Source organism: Meriones unguiculatus, chromosome 18 (genome assembly GCF_030254825.1).
Source record: "Meriones unguiculatus strain TT.TT164.6M chromosome 18, Bangor_MerUng_6.1, whole genome shotgun sequence".
Taxonomy (NCBI): domain Eukaryota; kingdom Metazoa; phylum Chordata; class Mammalia; order Rodentia; family Muridae; genus Meriones; species Meriones unguiculatus.
In genome coordinates, this window is record NC_083365.1 from 8,860,878 (window position 1) to 8,878,163 (window position 17,286).

General features: G+C 41.7%; 1 long non-coding RNA gene across 2 annotated transcripts; it reads left to right on the forward strand.

Moving 5' to 3' along the window:
- Nucleotides 1-823: 823 nt before the first annotated feature.
- On the forward strand, nt 824-16,301 carry LOC132648982 (uncharacterized). 2 transcript variants are annotated; one of them, XR_009587372.1, is made up of 3 exons: nt 824-984; nt 10,873-10,955; nt 16,206-16,301. It is a non-coding gene; the product is annotated as an uncharacterized LOC132648982 (long non-coding RNA). The 2 variants fall into 2 exon arrangements; XR_009587371.1 differs by lacking the exon at nt 824-984 and adding an exon at nt 2,552-2,640.
- Nucleotides 16,302-17,286: the final 985 nt, after the last annotated feature.

The following is a 17,286-nucleotide window of genomic DNA, read 5'->3' on the forward strand; positions in this document are numbered from 1 at the left end:
TCTAATCCGAGGTGGTCGAAATAATGTATTCATTTTCTAGCATTAACGATGGCTTCTATCACCAGCAACACTTTCACAGAAACAGGCTAGAGGAGTTAAGAAAACGCTGACAAAACTGACCATCTTAATCTCAACTCGCCCAGAAGCTATATTGAGGGAGCTTGAGCTGGGTCATTTCTTCCACAAATCATTTCTAGAATTTATTTTTTGCTATGGATTGCCCTAGTTTCTGTGCATCCAACGGGAATCTTTTTTATTTTTTTTTAATTTTGGTTTTCTTTTCTTTCACTTGAGAAATAAACTGTACCAAGCTCCTGTCAGGGATTTCTCAGTCCTTTGTTAATGTTTGCAAATCTTTTGTCTCAGCCTCTTCTTGTCAGGAGTTGGACAACTGGTCTTCTTCAGACAATCTGCCTCCTGCATATTCCCATTACTCCACCGAATCTGCAGACTGGCAGTAGGCCCACTGTGATGTCTTCCTGCTGTTTATGAGGATCTATAACTCTGACAAATCTTTGCCATTTACAAAGGGAAAAAGTAAGCTGGTGACTGAGAACTTGACTTGGAACCAGTAGATCATTAATACAAAAAAAATTACAGTCAAGGCAGAAAATAGTGTTACATACATATGTATTTTTATATTCAGTTCTTTAAAACTGGAGAACCCTGTCACTCAATAAATCAACCAGGACTTTTAGAAGCCCCTTACCCCACCACACGCAAACACTCATTCCCTAGAGGAACTCAGCACCATTTCCTCCCTGGCTGGTGACCCAGTTCCCTCGTTTGGGCAGGGCAACTGTTCTAAACTGCTCCTGAAGCAGAATGTCTGACTTTGTCAGGCCTCTGTCTCAGAGACCTGGCTAGTAGATTCTGGGTCAGGCTATGAATGTCTGTGGACACTCGCCTGTCTTTGAGCACTGACACTGCACAATGATTCCTCACCCCAGGCTGACCAGCACAAAGGATCTATAAGCTACTGAGGTAAGGCAGAATGGTTCCCGCATAAACTTCATGTCTCAGCTTTGCTATATCTTAGTGAGTTAGAGATCCAACCTGAAAACAGCTCCAGCCTTCCAGCCTTCCAGCCTTCCAGCCTTCCAGCCTTCCAGCCTTCTAGCCTTCCAGCCTTCCAGCCTTCATTTTACCTTTCACTGGACACTCACCATCTTTTGTCTTGTGTCTCGCTGAAGGCACTGTCTGCCCCTTAAAAAGATAACACTGCCTTAACAATAGATATGACATTTACTTTTGCTGTTCTCGTGCCTGAGGTGAACTTGTTCAAGATAACATCTACCCACTGGGGCTACTACAGCTCTGAACTAGGTCAGAGAACAGCTCTTTTTTTTTTTTTTTTTTTTTCATGATTCAGATTAGACAACACAATCAATCCTTTACAAGCTCCAGAGAGTTTGTATTCAAATAACCAGTTGCACTGGAGCAAAGCAAATATTTCACAAAGATGAGACAGTGGCTATGTACAGTGGATATCAATTGTTTGAAAATAATTTGTTTGCATTATGACCTGAGTTTTTAACTTGAGTTCATATTAGTCATCTACCTTTACAAGACGAGGTACCTTAACATGTAAGGACTCAAACTACAACTGTTTGTTTTGCTGCTAATCTATGCCCTTTTTGAGGATCACATGGAGGATTACTCATCTCTGCCTCATGTGGCTCCAGTGGAGGCCGGAGAGACTGGGTGGGACACCACTGCCCGCTTGCCTATCTGGCCCAATGCTTGGTGCTAGCTGAAAGTTTGTCAGACTAATGGTAAGAAGCATGTTTCCTGTCAGGCAGCTTCGCTGTGGGCTGCATGGGGTCTCTCCTAGCAAGGACAGCCCAGATGTTCTGAAATGCATGGTGTCTTTACATGCCACCTAGCATCGGCCTTTGTCTGTCTTCATCAAGGCAATTTCCATGCATCATCTAGTTTCAGAGAGAGGACATGGCCTTCACTTCTCAATGGCAATGGTGGAGTGTCAAGATTCCAGAACATAGGGCATGGGATTGCAATATAAATGACACAAAATTCAGGCCATTTTTGTGAGAGCAAATTTTCAAGCCAAAGCAAATTCTTTAGTTCCTAGAAGAATATTAGCCACAAATAGGAGGATAGGAGCATTTGCATAAATTCATTGAACATTCAGGGCAGAGAAGGGGGTTTTCTCTCTTGAGATCCATTCTATTGCTAGAGCAGAATACTTAATTTTTTAGAGCAAGATAATATTTTTGAAACATGAATAACAGCAATCCAAACTATCTTTAAATTCAGAAAAAGGAATATCACCTGCTGTTGTTATCACAGGCACTTGAGGAAGGCTGAAAGAAAGAAAAAGCAAACAGAAAATATGAAGAGAAATTAGAAGAGGGAGGTAAAAGTCGCTAGAGGACAGCACAAGAAGCATAATTTACTATAGGGAATGCCAAGTTCTTCTGAGTTCTTCCAGGGACAGCTAGATTCCAGAGAGCACACCTCCAGCTTTCTTAACATACCACCCTCCCTCCTCCAGGCCCAACTTCCTAGAACTCTGTGAAAGAAGGGGGCAGCCTGCACTAGCACCCTTTTGGCCAGTGAGGAAAGCTGTGAGACGCCATGCTTTTAAAGACTGGGGAAAAGAAGAAGCTTCGTACTGAGGTACAGTTAAGAAAGCAAACACATGATCAACACCCAGTGTCTAACTGCAGGGACCTCTGCGCTCACAGTTAAAAGATGCTAAGGGCTCTTCTAGGGCCTATTCTATATGGCCAATTGCTTTTCATTTTCATTTCTATCTCTGAACCTGCAGTGTTACCTGGGAGCTTGGGAATACCTAAATATTTGAGTAGGCTATATCCATTTGTGACCATCTACTTCTGCTGGTTCTATAAACGACATGAGGATTCAATGAAAAGTTTTAAGTGGAGAGGGTCCCAAACATGTAGATGTATCCAAAGCTGACTATAAAGTTAAAGCTTGAGGTTCGTGCAGTCCACCACCACCACCACCACCACCATCAAAACCAAAAACCCGTGGCCTGTAGCACTGGGTGGAAAGATCTGGAAGGAGGCCCGTTGATGAGTAGGAAGCAGAGTGGGATGAAGCTGTGCAGGGTGGAGGAGCAGGAAAGCTACATAGCAGTATTTTTGCACTGATGTAGGCACCAGAGAAAGGATCTTGAGACCCATGTGGGGAGTCTCTTTGTTGCATCCACTGTAGCATTGCTTAACTTTGGCCTAAGAATTCTGCCCCGAGATATCAATAATGTGAGCAGAATTACATGTGATGTTCAGGCAAGTGAATGAATGTTGACAGATATACCTTTCCACACACTAGCTGAAGATCTAGTTGCCAACATGGAGTCTCAGTGAGTAGACCAGATTCAGGATTGTGAGAATCTTCACCTCTCTGCTCACAGGTGATGCTGACGATCTAGAGATAAAAATGAAACATAAAATAAATAGCAAATGGCCATGTAGACTTGAACCCCTCAAGCAAATATTAAAGATCTCATATTCACTGGGACTGTATGCAAAGTCTCTTAGGTAAGTCATTCTGTTGTTGCTGTTTGCAGCTTAACAAGTTAGTTGATACATAGCTGGACTGCCATTACTCTGTTCTACTCCTTTCAATATACACACTGTTTTCCAATTTAACTATGTTTGTATCAACATTTTTCACACAAATTAAGAAAAATAAGTTACACTAGCTGAGCACATTTAAAACTGTACAATATGGCAACATGGAAATCCTGTGTACACATTTACCTCTTCAAGATTGGGACAAAAATGTGAAGTCAGAGCTCATTAAATTAGAGATGGATTGAACCAAATGATTGTGCAGGTGTTCTGTTTCAGAACGTATTAGACCATAGTGCCGGGGGCCTCAGAGCTCATTTCTAACCTAGACTAATCATGCTGAGAATAATGACCCACAGTTACTGCCTTGTGAATCAGACCCTATGATATTTAAAATAATTAAGATCAAAGCTTAAATAGAAGGTCACTGAATTCACCAGTCATAAAATGTTAGCACAGAACCAAAGGCTGTGCTTGTTTGCTTAACAATGTTTAACGCTCAAGTTATAAAACGGTGTTAAAAGAGACAAAAACGTCATCTTCAAAAATGTTACTTTCCCACACTCCCATTCCCAAAAGAACAGCCAGACAGCAAGAAAGGTCTCTTAATGGTTATTTGAAGCAAAAATGGAGCTCAGAAACTATCACAGGCATGAAAAGACCAGGTCTTTGCAGAGCTGAGCTGATGGGACCTATCAGCTTGCTGGCTGCCATCCCGAGAGGTGACCCATGATGAGGATTTGCTTCCCATTGTAGGCGGCTGGAAAGAAGTGTGAAAGAAATTGGTTTGTCTGGGCTGAGTTCCCAGGAAAAGGGTGTCTTTCATACCAAAAACTCCCACCCAAAATGGCAGGGTACTTCAAGCCAAAGAGTTAGACGGTCTAATAAGTGCTAATTGAGTTAAAGTTTTGATTAGGAAGTGAGTTGACAATTAAGTTCAGTCAAGGCTCCTTAACAGGCAAGGCCCTAGCTTTGAGAGAGTATGTAGAGTACTCCATATTCAAAGGTAGCTTCTAATCCTCTGCGAAGACATTGACTGACAATTTCTAATCATTGGCTGCTGCAAGTGAGAGACAGCATAGAGATCAGTGGCTGGTAGTGACGGGCGTAGGAAGCTGTGGAGTCGATTCTGAGGTGGATCTGTTCTCAAGATTCCTCTAAAATGCATGTCTACTGAGTCACAGTGGGGAAAAAAATCCATCTTTAAAAGAAGAAATGGGTTGGTAGTTTTATGCTACAGCTTTCTGGAGCTGGGTTCCCAGCAAATTTTTATTCTCCTCGCTGGGCATTTACATCTCTACTTAATAAATACACCTACAGGGCTTCCTTTTATCTGCCACTACTTTTGTTGCTTTGAAATTGTCACTTCGCTCGCACCTATGGCAACCCTTCAAAAAGGGTTGTAAAGGGCATTATTGACACCTCACAAGCAAAGATCCTGAGGCACAGAGCTGCTCAGAAACCAGGAAGTGGGACACCTAGCCTTCAGAAAAAGGTAAAGACAAAAAGAAGAAAAGACAGACTCTTCCAGAATAAGAAAGAAAGCAAACTCTTACTATTCATTTGGAAGGAAGGAAGAAAGATACATTAAAAACCCAGGGGGAAATTTAATGGGCTTTTTCGCTCCCCCTTTCCCACAATTGCCGAAATGATGCCCCATTAATAAAGCTTAAAACTAAAATTTAGTACAGATAAAAGCAAGTCCTCATTACCCAACATATAATTAACTGGGGAATTCACAGCTGGGGGCCAGTGAGTGGGGAGGGTGAGGCTTGCTGATTCAAGCTGCTGATTTTCAAACAAGGTGTTAAAAGCAGACAACCAGACCTCATCATTTCAGATGCTGCATTGGAGCCTCTGCTGTGGATGATGGTGAGAAGCCTGGAAAAGATCCTAAATGTTTTATAGATGGAGAAAACTGGAGGTCAAATGTGTGGCCTTTCCCTGTTGTATCACACCTCAGCAGTCCTTTCTGCCCAGCAGCCTTCCTCAGGCTCACTCTCCACAGAGCCTCAGAACACCTACTCAACATCCTCATCCTATCCCTCCTACAGTGGGTATTTAACAGAATATCCTTTCCTTCCTCTGAAGCTTTGTGGCCCAGATCACTTCCCTCTCAAATCACCAGTCCTTCCATCTGACGATATCCGAGCAAACAGCAGCCTGTCTCCGCTACAACATTGTGCCTGCTTACACCTGCTGTCTTCTGCAAATCTACATCCATGAACATATCCACAACTAAAGGACCAGCCACTTCCTCATGCCCAATTCTAAATATGTTTCTCTCTGCATATTCTTTAGCCCTCTCACTCTTTCACTCCCAAATCATTGGCTCAAACCCTCAACTTCTAACTTCCCCACTAACGGTTTGCCTTGTGATTTCTTTGCACCTTCAGTCCTGTTGTCAGTTCTGCTGAGTGCTCCTATTTTTGTACTCAGGCGCTGTAGTATTGGTGATGATTTCTACGCAGCTCTGCAGATTGGTGACAACTTTGATAGATGCAAAATTTGAAAATTTTGAAAACAGATCTCTAGATATGTGTAAACAATTTCCAGATTGCATGATTTAACTCCTGTCTCCTAGCAAGACATATCTTACTAGCTGGAGACCCACCCCCACCTCCTACACATGTACACACACACACACACACACACACACACACACACACACACACATAAACACTTTGGTCAGGCTCTGCCCAGGGGAAGAGTGTTAGGGCTCAGACAATTTGGGCACATTCCTCTCCACTTTAACCAAGTTATTTTTATAATTCTAAAACTTTTGTTGTATGCTGTGATATGAAAAGTTGGTGGTGTGCAGGAATCTCTCTCGCTCTTTCTTTTATCTTTTTGCATTTTAGTGACATTTGTTTGAAAATCGTTTACCTGTACTGCTAAGTGATGGTAGGCTTCAAGGGTGGCGTGAAAGGGGAATAACTGATATGCAACATAGCCACAGCCTAAATCACAGCTACAAAGGGCTGAAGGGCAGCCCAGAGGCATAAAGTTTAAAGGTCCTTTTACTTAACAATGTCATCCACAATAACAAACAACAGACTCATCCTCCTCCTGGACAAGTATCCATTATTTTAAGCCATTTTAAATTTCAAATCTAACTTGCTAACCCCCTGGATATATTAATGCCTTGTGTACCTGACATAATCTCATACTAGCCATGCTTCTACATAAATGAATATTTTACCTTAAAGTACCATAGAAATGTGTATCCACTGATCACCCTTCTAAAATGATGAGATTGTTCCTAGCACCTTGTAGCTAATGTGTCAGCAGCATTTCGGGGGGGGGGGATTAAACTTATAGACTTCTTTTGTTAAATCCAATTATTGGACTTGCACCTCCCAGCCAACTGCCCAGTGAGATTTTCTGTCTCCCTGGGTTGTGCTTTGTTCCCAAAGTTGAGGCAGCAAGAAAATTCCTACAGGTAAGTATGTTGCTAAGTAACATAAATATGTTGTCCTACCTCAAAGGTGCTAGGATCTTTAGCAAAGCATTGGCCCAGAGTTCTTCTTCCCAGCAAACAGCAGCAAAGGTCTCCAAGGTTTATGAATATGATTTGCTTTAAAAATTAAAAAAATTACTCATTTGTAATTTTCTTCTCACTTCATCATGTTTTGGGTCAAACTAAGGACCATATTGGTCAGTCCTAAAGTGGCTTTAATGACCTTTTATCTTTTTGTTTGCAGAATTTAGTGAATGGGTAAGGGCAGAGGTCAGATGCCTTACCACTCTGGATTTTAGCTCTTTCAGTTTTAGCTAACGGTGAGAGACTACATGACCCAGGCTCCTTTCATCCTCCAGATGCCACCATCAAATGGCTCAGAAGCACCGGACATTTGTAGGCACTCCGAAAAACAGAGTAACATCATCAATGGAAGGGCAGGACCACCTGAGGCCCAGAGAGCAGGGAGCAATGGGCAAAAACAGGATTCACCTCTCCCAACATAGAGCTTAAGCCATGCCAGCACTCAGTACATATTAAACGAGCAAGTGAGTGAATGAGGGGGCGGGAGACACACTTTGATCCTCTGGAAACAAATCAAGTATATGAAATAATCTGTTCCAAAAGGAAGAACTGTCTTTTTTAAAACTGGAAGCATATTCAGATCTCTGCTGACTTCAAGAAACCCCTAAAGAACAAGGAACTATCTTTAGGAAGGTGGCCACAGACTGAGTCCTCAGCTCCACTGGTAATCTGCAGGCTAATCATCATTGTTTTTTACTTTCTTTTAACTTTTGAGTCAAGGTCTTAGTTTGTGCAGCCCAGGTTGACCTCGAATTCTAGAGCCCCTGCCTTAACATCCCACATATAATGACAACTTAGCTGCGTGCCACAGTGCCCAGCCACAGGCCGATTATGAAAGGAAACTAATTTTAAAACGAGAATTTATACTTTTCAAAATAACCCCATAAACATGACGCTACACTACTAATTACTACTGAAGCATCTTTAAATATTTAAATATTTAAATATGGAACTGCGAGAATATGTCACATGAGAAATTACTGAAAGGATTGGGGACACCTAGCTTTTAAAAGAAAGAATAAAAAGAAACATGAAAACATGACTTCCTCCAAATCAATTCCTCTTAACATCAATGTGGAGTGGAATGTTTCTAATTTTTCTCTAGGAGGAACAGTGAAATGTTGGATAAATGCACAATTTGAGGAAGAGGTGTTGTTAGGATAAATGTCTAGAAATGAGGCCACCTTTTGGAGGTGTCCTCTGTTTTCATGGTGTGAAATCACAATGCCCAAACAACAAGCCAGTTGGTGCCTCAACTGTTAACTTCCCTCAAAGCATTTGTAGTATCTTTCCTTAATTACAACCCAGAAAACGAAGAGGACCAATATTGGGTGAGAGTAGGGTACAAGAAAAAGAAGCTCAGATATCACAAAGGGCATCACACTGACATTTTACCCTTAGTTAAAAGTGCCCAGGTGAGCGGCGGGTGCTGCAGGAACTGAGCTCTGCAGAGGACCCCTGCTCCACAGTTCTTAGCACACACAACAGGAACCCTTCTTAGCCTGACCCTTATGTCCCTGACCACCATAAGTACTAAGCGAATTAAAGCTCAAGCAGAAAGGAAGGCAGACTGAAAGCAGTGAGAACTCCCTCCCAGACATTTCTAAATATGCCAGGGAAACGTTCAGCCGCATGTTAGAACTTTATAAATTATGTGTAAACATGACCTCTGAAAAACTGCCAGGGTCCATGCAGCTGAGAGCGACTTCCCTAGTGAATCATAGGACAGTCATTTTTTGAACTCTGCATGCAATTTTCCACGTTTTCCACAATAAATGGCATAGTGAATACACACATGGCCTAGACCTCTTCCTGCGAGCTTCCCACCCGTCCCTGTCACATACGCTTTTCGTTGTAATAATTCTGTGCTACTCAGGATATGCCACCTGTTCTCTGTCTGTCTGTCTGTCTGTCTGTCTGTCTCTGTCTCTCTCTCTCTCTCTTTCTCTCTCTCTCTCTCTCTCTCTCTCCTCCATTCTTCGCTACTGGCACTTCCATAAATTGTCTGTGACATTTTACAGAAAAAGCACAGATGGGAAAAGAGGGCAAAATTCTACCAACTGCTTCATGCTAATTTTAATTTCTGCCTCCATCTGATGTATTGCCTCCCACAAACAGGAGAAACTTGGACTGTTCAGTGAGGATATCTAGCTTTTCTTGATTCAAGTACTGTCCTAACAACACACACTAAATACATAAAACTTATGTCCCAGGCTTGTTTAGTCAGTTATATAACATTAGCATCTCCATTTCATTCTTGGGGAAACTCCCCAAAGTTGGCTTGGAAATGAGCAAAATAGTATTCTAGATGTATTTATTCGCCCCTCAGCCTCAGTGTTTAGTCATGAGGTCCCTATCCAACCAACCTATAACTAGCTGCAGCTTTCTCTAGCACCTCCCTCTCTATTGTTGCTTCCACGGATTGCTTTTCCTTCCAGGTTCTCGGGAACTCTGCACTCAAATGCAGAGTTTTACCACCATTCTTGTTCAGAAAATCCTTGAGAAATCCATAATGGAAGTAAAAAAAACAAAAAGGTAGTATTATTTGAGATTCTTGGCATTACAGACTCACCATGGTTTTTTTTTTCCCAAGGGACAGAAGAGACTGTGTGGGGCCAGAGGAGGTGGCATAGAGTGACAAAAGTTTTTAATCATTATTGATTCACACATGCATTTGGAAAAACAGATAATGTAAAGGAATACTTGAGATTAAGGCTAGCCTCACACTTTCCGAAATACAAAGAAACCTATTCATGTTTTCTAGACTCCTCCTCCCACTCAGCCCACATACCATTCCTTCTTTCTCCTCACAGAAGGACGATGTTGGAATGCCTACTCCTAAACCCAACTTGGGTGCTCCTTCCTTCCACCACTGTTGCTGGCCTTCTAGGCACTGGCTGTTCTTCCTCTCTCTCACAGTTGCAGAAGCTCACTAGCCTGGAGCTTTATCAAAATCACTGCAGGTATTTCTCATTCAGTGTGGGCTTTGCAAACTAAGTAACGCAAAACAGGTAAGCAACAAACTGGTGTTTACCTATAGAGTCACATTAACTGAGTCACATCCCTCTTTTGGAAACATAGCTAATTTCTTCTGTAAGTGATATTTAGTTATTTTTACGTAGATGGCTATTTTGCCCGCCTGTATGACCATGCACCCCATATGCACAGTGCCCACAGAGGAGGGTTTTGGATCTTCTAGGGCTGTAGTTACAGATGGCTGTGAGCACTCTGTGGCTGCTAAGAATTGAACCCAGGTCCTTTGGAAGAGCAGTTGGTGTTTTTAATTTCAATTTTTGTATTACGTTGTAGTTTCAATTTTTATATCAGTGCCAAACTTGAATAGACGTTTACACAAATCCCATAAGATAGTAAAAAGGTCTTAAAGATGTGAATATTTCACATTATTTACACCAACTACTGAAAATTCTGTTGTCAGGAAACATGTTGTACTTTGAGAAACAAGGATGGATGTAGCAAAGCATGTCTAGAAGGCTGCAGTGCTTACATCCCACATACTTCCTGGTTCACTGTATCACAAAGTCCTTGGAGAGAACGGCAAAAGCCTTTGTGATTCTTCAGAGTCTTTGTTCAGTATAGCCAGCTGTCAGCCATACACAGAGATGGTGCAGCGTGGGACCAGGAGCCATGTTGTCACTTATCTGAAGCCTTTCACCTGTGGCCTGGGATGACACTGACAATATCCAGTAGATGCATATCTCCCCTTCCTTATTGCTCCCTTTCTTCTCTCTCTTTCTCTCTTTCACAAAGATTTCCAGTCCCTGGTGAGGAATAACTTTTGGCCCTGTCTTGGTGGTTAACAGTGAGGAGCAGAAATGACATGGGATAAGGAGGTAAGTAGAGAGCTGAAGAAAGTCGTACCTAAAGGTTCTCAGAGGACATGCACTAGATAAGGCTAGAGAGAATTCTAAACAAAGGGTTCAGAACAAAATCAAAAGAGAAATGTGCTATAAAGATCCCATGACAGCGTCACCTTTAATTTTAAATGTGGGCAGAAAACAAATAACACCTGAATAAATTTAATATACCAAGAGAGTACCTTTAGCCCTGACAACAAGTTTGTGCTGACACAAAGTAAATTCTGAAAGGACTTGGATTTTCCTTAGTTCTTTCCATATTCATAGAGAAAGGATGATCACAGGTTATCTTCTGTTTTAGACACTATTTTTCACAATGTGACAATAAGGAAATGTTTGTGCCTGCTTTGATTTCATCTAATGACCACCGAACTTGGTGGAATTCCACAGTTTATCCAAGAATGTCATAATGAAGTGATACTCCTAAACACTCCTCAAAGGGTCTAATGATTGGCCCAGAACCTTCTAGTAATAAAAAGGAATCATCACCTGCAAAAGGCCGGCTGTGCGCGGCCTTCTCTCCCAGTCAACCCTGTGATGGAGCAGTTAGTGCCATGTCTATATTACTGATAAGAAATCCAAGGCACTAGGAAACGAATTTCCCAATATTTCTGAATAAAAAACTTTTTTTTGGAAAACAGGAAAAAAAAGTGTTCCAAAGATCACAGAAGCAGTAAGTGAAAACCAAAGGCTTTCGAAGAAGGAAGGAAGGAAGGAAGGAAGGAAGGAAGGAAGGAAGGAAGGAAGGAAGGAAGGAAATGGTGATGTTCAATCTCTAATAAAAAATCAGAACCCAGAGCTAACATAAGCCATTTGTGTGCTACACATCCTTTGAAATGAAAATTACTACAAAGGATTGCTATCGTACCTGTTCCTGATGAGGACTGAGGTGCCCTCATGGGTGCTGGGAATGTCTCTTGATAAAACTGCCTTTAAAAGCCATGTAGCAATGTTTATTAAAATTTAATAGCATGTATATCCCGTGATCGCGAGGCTCTCCTTCTGGGACTTAATAATTTTACTGTAAAAGACAAACGTGGGCAGTAAAATAACAGGAAGTCTGCTCCACTAGGGGCATGTTGAACTGTGGCGCGACAGCACAATGAAATTCACAGTCATTAAAAGCATGGTGTGGCTGATCATGGCGGCACACACAGGATGCCAGTCCTTGAGGGTTGGAACAGGAAAAATATATGTTTGATTCCCTCCTAGACGCTAAAGCAGGCTCAAGGTCAGCAGGCTATGTAGAAAGACCCTGTATGTGTGCCTACGTAATTTGTGTGCCTGTTTGTGTGTGAACATAATGTACGCCTTTGCTCTTACCGCCCGGGAGGCAGAGGCAGGCTGGTCTCTGTGAGTCTGAGACAGAGCCTCATGGCGAGAGCGCTTCTGGGCAGGCAGGAGGGGTGACACTATTGGATATAGTAGCGCAGGCGTGGACAGGAGTTCTCAGCATCAGCATATGCGCTCCACACACAGTGAGGTCTAACTGAAACCATGAACTCCAGGTAATGGCGATGGGTCAACACGCACACAGCAGCCCAGAGGCTGAAATGGGAAATTTGGTTCATTCCTTTCTGCCCTAAAAATGTCTACTGACTTAACAACTAATGGACACCACTGCATATTTGTTTTGGTGTCGATCTCAATATAATAATAAGCAATAAAATAAAATAAAATGAAATAAGTTGGAAGCTAAGCCCAACTGCAGAGTAAAAGAAGCCAAAGAGCAGCAGATGAGGGAGTAAAGCCAGAAATCAAAAATGAAACGTGGAATTTTCTTTCAGTCTTTAAACTGGGAAGATAAAAACAATAGGTACGAGCTTCTGTAAACTAATTCGTGTTAATTTTGTGTATATAATATGCAGTTAGGCAAACTCGCCTGGAGTTTTGTTCAAGCACTTTTGGAATCTGCTCTTTTGTCACTTCATTCGCTCCAGTGAGTGAGCAAATGTTTTCCTGGGTTCCCCTGTAAACTACATCTACAAAAAGTAGATCGCTGGATTGAGCTTTGCCCAGACAAAATCAAATGTCAATTCAAAGTTCTTTTCTTCCTCATTCTAAACCGAGAGCACTCTCTGTAACGTGTCCTGTGGGCGCCTAGGGGAGCGTGAAGTTAATAGAAAGGACATGGTAGTTTGTAACGTGTTTCCTTCAGATGAGATGTTTAAAGGTCCTCATACACAGACACACCACCACAACCAATGCGCCAAAATAAAACTCCTCCCAGAGAGGCGCACTTGTAACCACAGATCTAGACAAATGGTGCAATTTGCACACCCCGAGACTGGAAACCCGGCATGACTGGGCAGAACCTATATTTGCATATTGACCCGAAAGTTCCTTGCCCAGAAATACTGGATTCTGGTGTAGGATTTTTGCAACAGTTTCTCTCTGCACTGGAGACTATTTCTAACCGTACCCTGAAGTGTTCCGTCCTCTAATTAGACCTAATCCCTATTATCACCTGGATGCCCCCAAGGGTTCGGTTTTCAAGCATTACAGCAGCGTCTGGTTGCCTTCTGAGATCACTGCAAATACGCCGGTCCCACCATGCTCCGCTGCTTAGCCCTTGCGGAAAAAAACACAGGCAGGAAGCAGCCAGGCAGCTCCTGGAGAGTTTGGTGATGAAACACAGCTCACAGTCGGTTGCCCCTGCAATTTTCACACCTGGGGCTTCTGAGCTTTGAGGGTGCAGGTGGCCTAATACAGAAATAATTAGTTCCATGTCATTAATTATTTACATGGAGCTTATCATCCTGGGCTGGCAATTTTTGTTGACTCCAACCTGCAGGTGCACAAAAGAAAAGCAGTGAGGAAAAGCGGGGTTCTGCAGCTGACTGTCTTAGATGCCGACCCCGGGAGAGCCCGTGTCCTTCTCAGCAACCCTGGCATTTTGAGAGGACAGCTCAACTTGGCTACCGGCACAAGGGTGATACTGTTTTACTTCACGAAGCTCTATTTTTAATACACCTTTGCCAAGAGAAAGGTCTTCCAGTTTTGCTGATGAACAGGATGAAAATTCAAAGCCTCTACATTGCAGTGACATCACCTTAGGATCTGAAGAAATCTTCCCAGACATGCCGGTCATGGACTGTGCTTTGGTACTGTTGGTGAATCTGACTTCAGTGCTCACTGTCTATACACAGTTTTACTTTCACCAGCTAAAGCCTCTAACCCCGATACAGGAATCCTAGAAACAAGCTTTTCCTAACTAATAGCAATATCCTCCAAATTCTAAGACTCGTAACTTTGACGAGCCTCCTCACAGAGTACCAGTTTCTCCTCCAGCCTCAAGTCCTTCTACATTTGTAAGAGAGTGAGAGAAAGGGAATCTTGCTTTCTTCACCTACTTTATTACAAAATATACATTTTTTACATTTTTTATTTTGTAATAAAGTAATAAAAACAGATTTTTTTTATTACAAAGTTTAAATCACAGAACTAATTCAGATCAATTTTATCTTCCTTCTATGAGACTTTGAAAGCAGTCTCTGGACCTGTCTTTCAGTAAGAAAGTCTTTTTAGTCAATTAATACTGTGTCTGGAATGCTCCTCCATATCAGGGTAGCCTTGAGAGAGAGTTCATCCAATTCAGCTCCCCTGTTCCTTTCTTCTTCACCGTGACAAATTAACTGGAGTCTGTGCAGGAAGAGCTGGTGTGAGTCTATGTTATGTCTCTCAGCTCTGCATTTCGACGGTCTCCAGAGGAGGCCTTCAAGCTATGCTCACCTTTTTTTTTTTTTTAAGATTTTATTTATGTATGTATTGAGTGTTCTGCCTGCATGCCAGAAGAGGACATCAGATTCCAGTATATAGGTTGGAAGCCACCATGTAGTTGCTGGGACTTGAACTCAGGTCCTTTAAGAAGAGCAGACAGTGCTCTTAACCTCTGAGCCATCTCTCCAGCCCCGCTATGCTCACCCTTGAAGTAGCAAGGGTCTCAACTACAAAGGGGAAACCTTGTCTCTTGTGACTGAGCAGCCACCAATGTGATTCTTAAAGATTGGTACTATAAATCTAACTTTAAAAATGATCAGCATAATCCTTCATCACCCTATATCTCTGCTATAACTTCTGTTTCAGATTAATTTCTCTTCCACTCCTCTGGTGCATATGAAATAAATTGTGTATTATGACTGCAAAGTCAACATTTAGCTGTGGGAGGGATGTCCTCACACCTCCCTGTCCTACTATAATACAGGAAAGCTGGAAAAGTTATCTAACACTAACCAGGTCGGAATTGGCAAAGAGAGAGCCTGGGAGGGAGAAGCACCATCAGCATGCATTGGCGGGTTGTTGGAGAGTCATCTTCCAGTCCTGGCCACCCAGCAATCCCAGGTGAATCCCGTGTGAGACGAAGCCTGAGGAGGACTGGCCCCTGCATTTCTGGGTCAAAACAATCCAGCGTTGTCACAGTTACCCATTCATAATCCAAAAACATATTTTATATAAGAATTCTGAAAGCTTCAAACACAAGTTCATGACTACGACCTCTCTTTATTACTCCTGATCTAAGGAAGAATCCATGCGGCTCTCAGTTCTTAGCTCTCCTAAGATGTCTTGTGTACCTTAGCAGTTGTGCTCTAAGTGTTAGGATATTAGCACAGGATGCAGGTGGCCGGAGTAATGTTTGAAACTTCTCAGGTTCCAAAACCATGGATGCAAATGGAACCTCACCTCTACAGCTGAAATAATGTCTGTCCCCAATCAGCCTCCCTACCACAAGCTTGGGCTAAGAGTACTGAATCCTGGGTGAGGAAGGTTACTTGTGGTTTCGATTGCTTTTGTTTTCCTGTTAAGTAAACAGAAGTGACGTGAGTCCCAGAAGGGAAAAGTCCTTGTCTTAGACAAAGCTTTTCAGCCCAGGAAAGTCTCAACACATGGGGAAAGTACTCTGATTTTTACCAACTCCCTTCTTCCCTTGACCCTACCTGCAAGCTCAATCCAAAGACCCACCATCTTATAAACCCGCGCTTTATCACATAGTCATCAGGATCACAGCATTCTATTTACTTAAATAGCACCTTGCCTTTCTAAACTGAAGCTGTAGAGAGTATGTTATGATATTAGCAACAGTTTCTATCTTATTCACCACCAAAGTATTTAAAAACTTAAAAGGTACCAATTCTCAGCTTTCGTTAAAGACTAACATTTAAAATATAACACCTTTCTCCAGCAGATTGTGAATTTCAAAAGTATTTTTCTTGTCTTTCCATCTTCCAGCAAGCCTCCAGAATGAAATCCAGTTATCTGAAACTCATTTCCTACGTGTAAATGGTGGGTTGAAACTCTTGTCACAACAGTGCTGACACAGCAAGCAGATGAACTACTCAATAAAGGCCTAATGTTTTCAGCGTGGTCATCAGTAGTGAATGAACTATTACTTTCAGAGTTCACTTTTTTTAAGTTTTATGTATTTTTATCATCTAAAGTAAGTTTTTTTCCCCTTAACAGTTGTTGAAATATAGAAAAGTTTGCTTGTCAGTACACCGCTCATCCACCTTGGCAGGATTTTATAAACTATCTTTAGATAATGCTAACAATATGAAAATAATATTATGCTCAACATTTTCAAGACACAATAGGAAGTAAAAGTCAAAGCCAACATGAAACTAGTCATGTGACACGCAAATGTACATATGAGACAGGAAGGGACTGCAAAATGTTGCTACTTAAAGTTGGTGTTTCTCTTTTTGAAAATTTCAATCAATAAGCCTATTGTTTGTTTGTTTGTTTGTTTGTTTGTTTGTTTAATGTGCATGTATGGGTACCTGCTTACCTGTGTGGCACCACCCACCCACACATGCAGTTGCCCTTGGAGACAAAAAGAGGACATAGATCCTTGAGAACTGGAGTTACAGGGAGTTGCGAACACAGACGCTGGAAACCAAACGCGGGATTTCCGCAAGAGCAATAGTGCTCTTACCCACTGAGCCATCATTCTCACCACTTATTTTTCATTTGTATTTAAAAAATTAATATTTTCCACAATAGCACACATATCACTTGAGGGTAAGAAGAAAACATGTGAAATATTTTTAAAAGCCTTTTATTAAAACACACACACAGCTACACTTTGTAATAATACAACGTTTTATACTTTTAAAATAATTTGATTTTTCTTCAACCAGGCAAATAAAAAAAACGTGAAAATGTATAAAACACTCTCATTTTCATAATACATAGGCAATTATGCACTTAATAAAAACACAACTATAAACTCAGTACTGCTCAACAAGTTATCACTAGTCAAAATTCTAAGACGCAACATTCACTTGTGCTTATTAGTCACAAAATGATAACT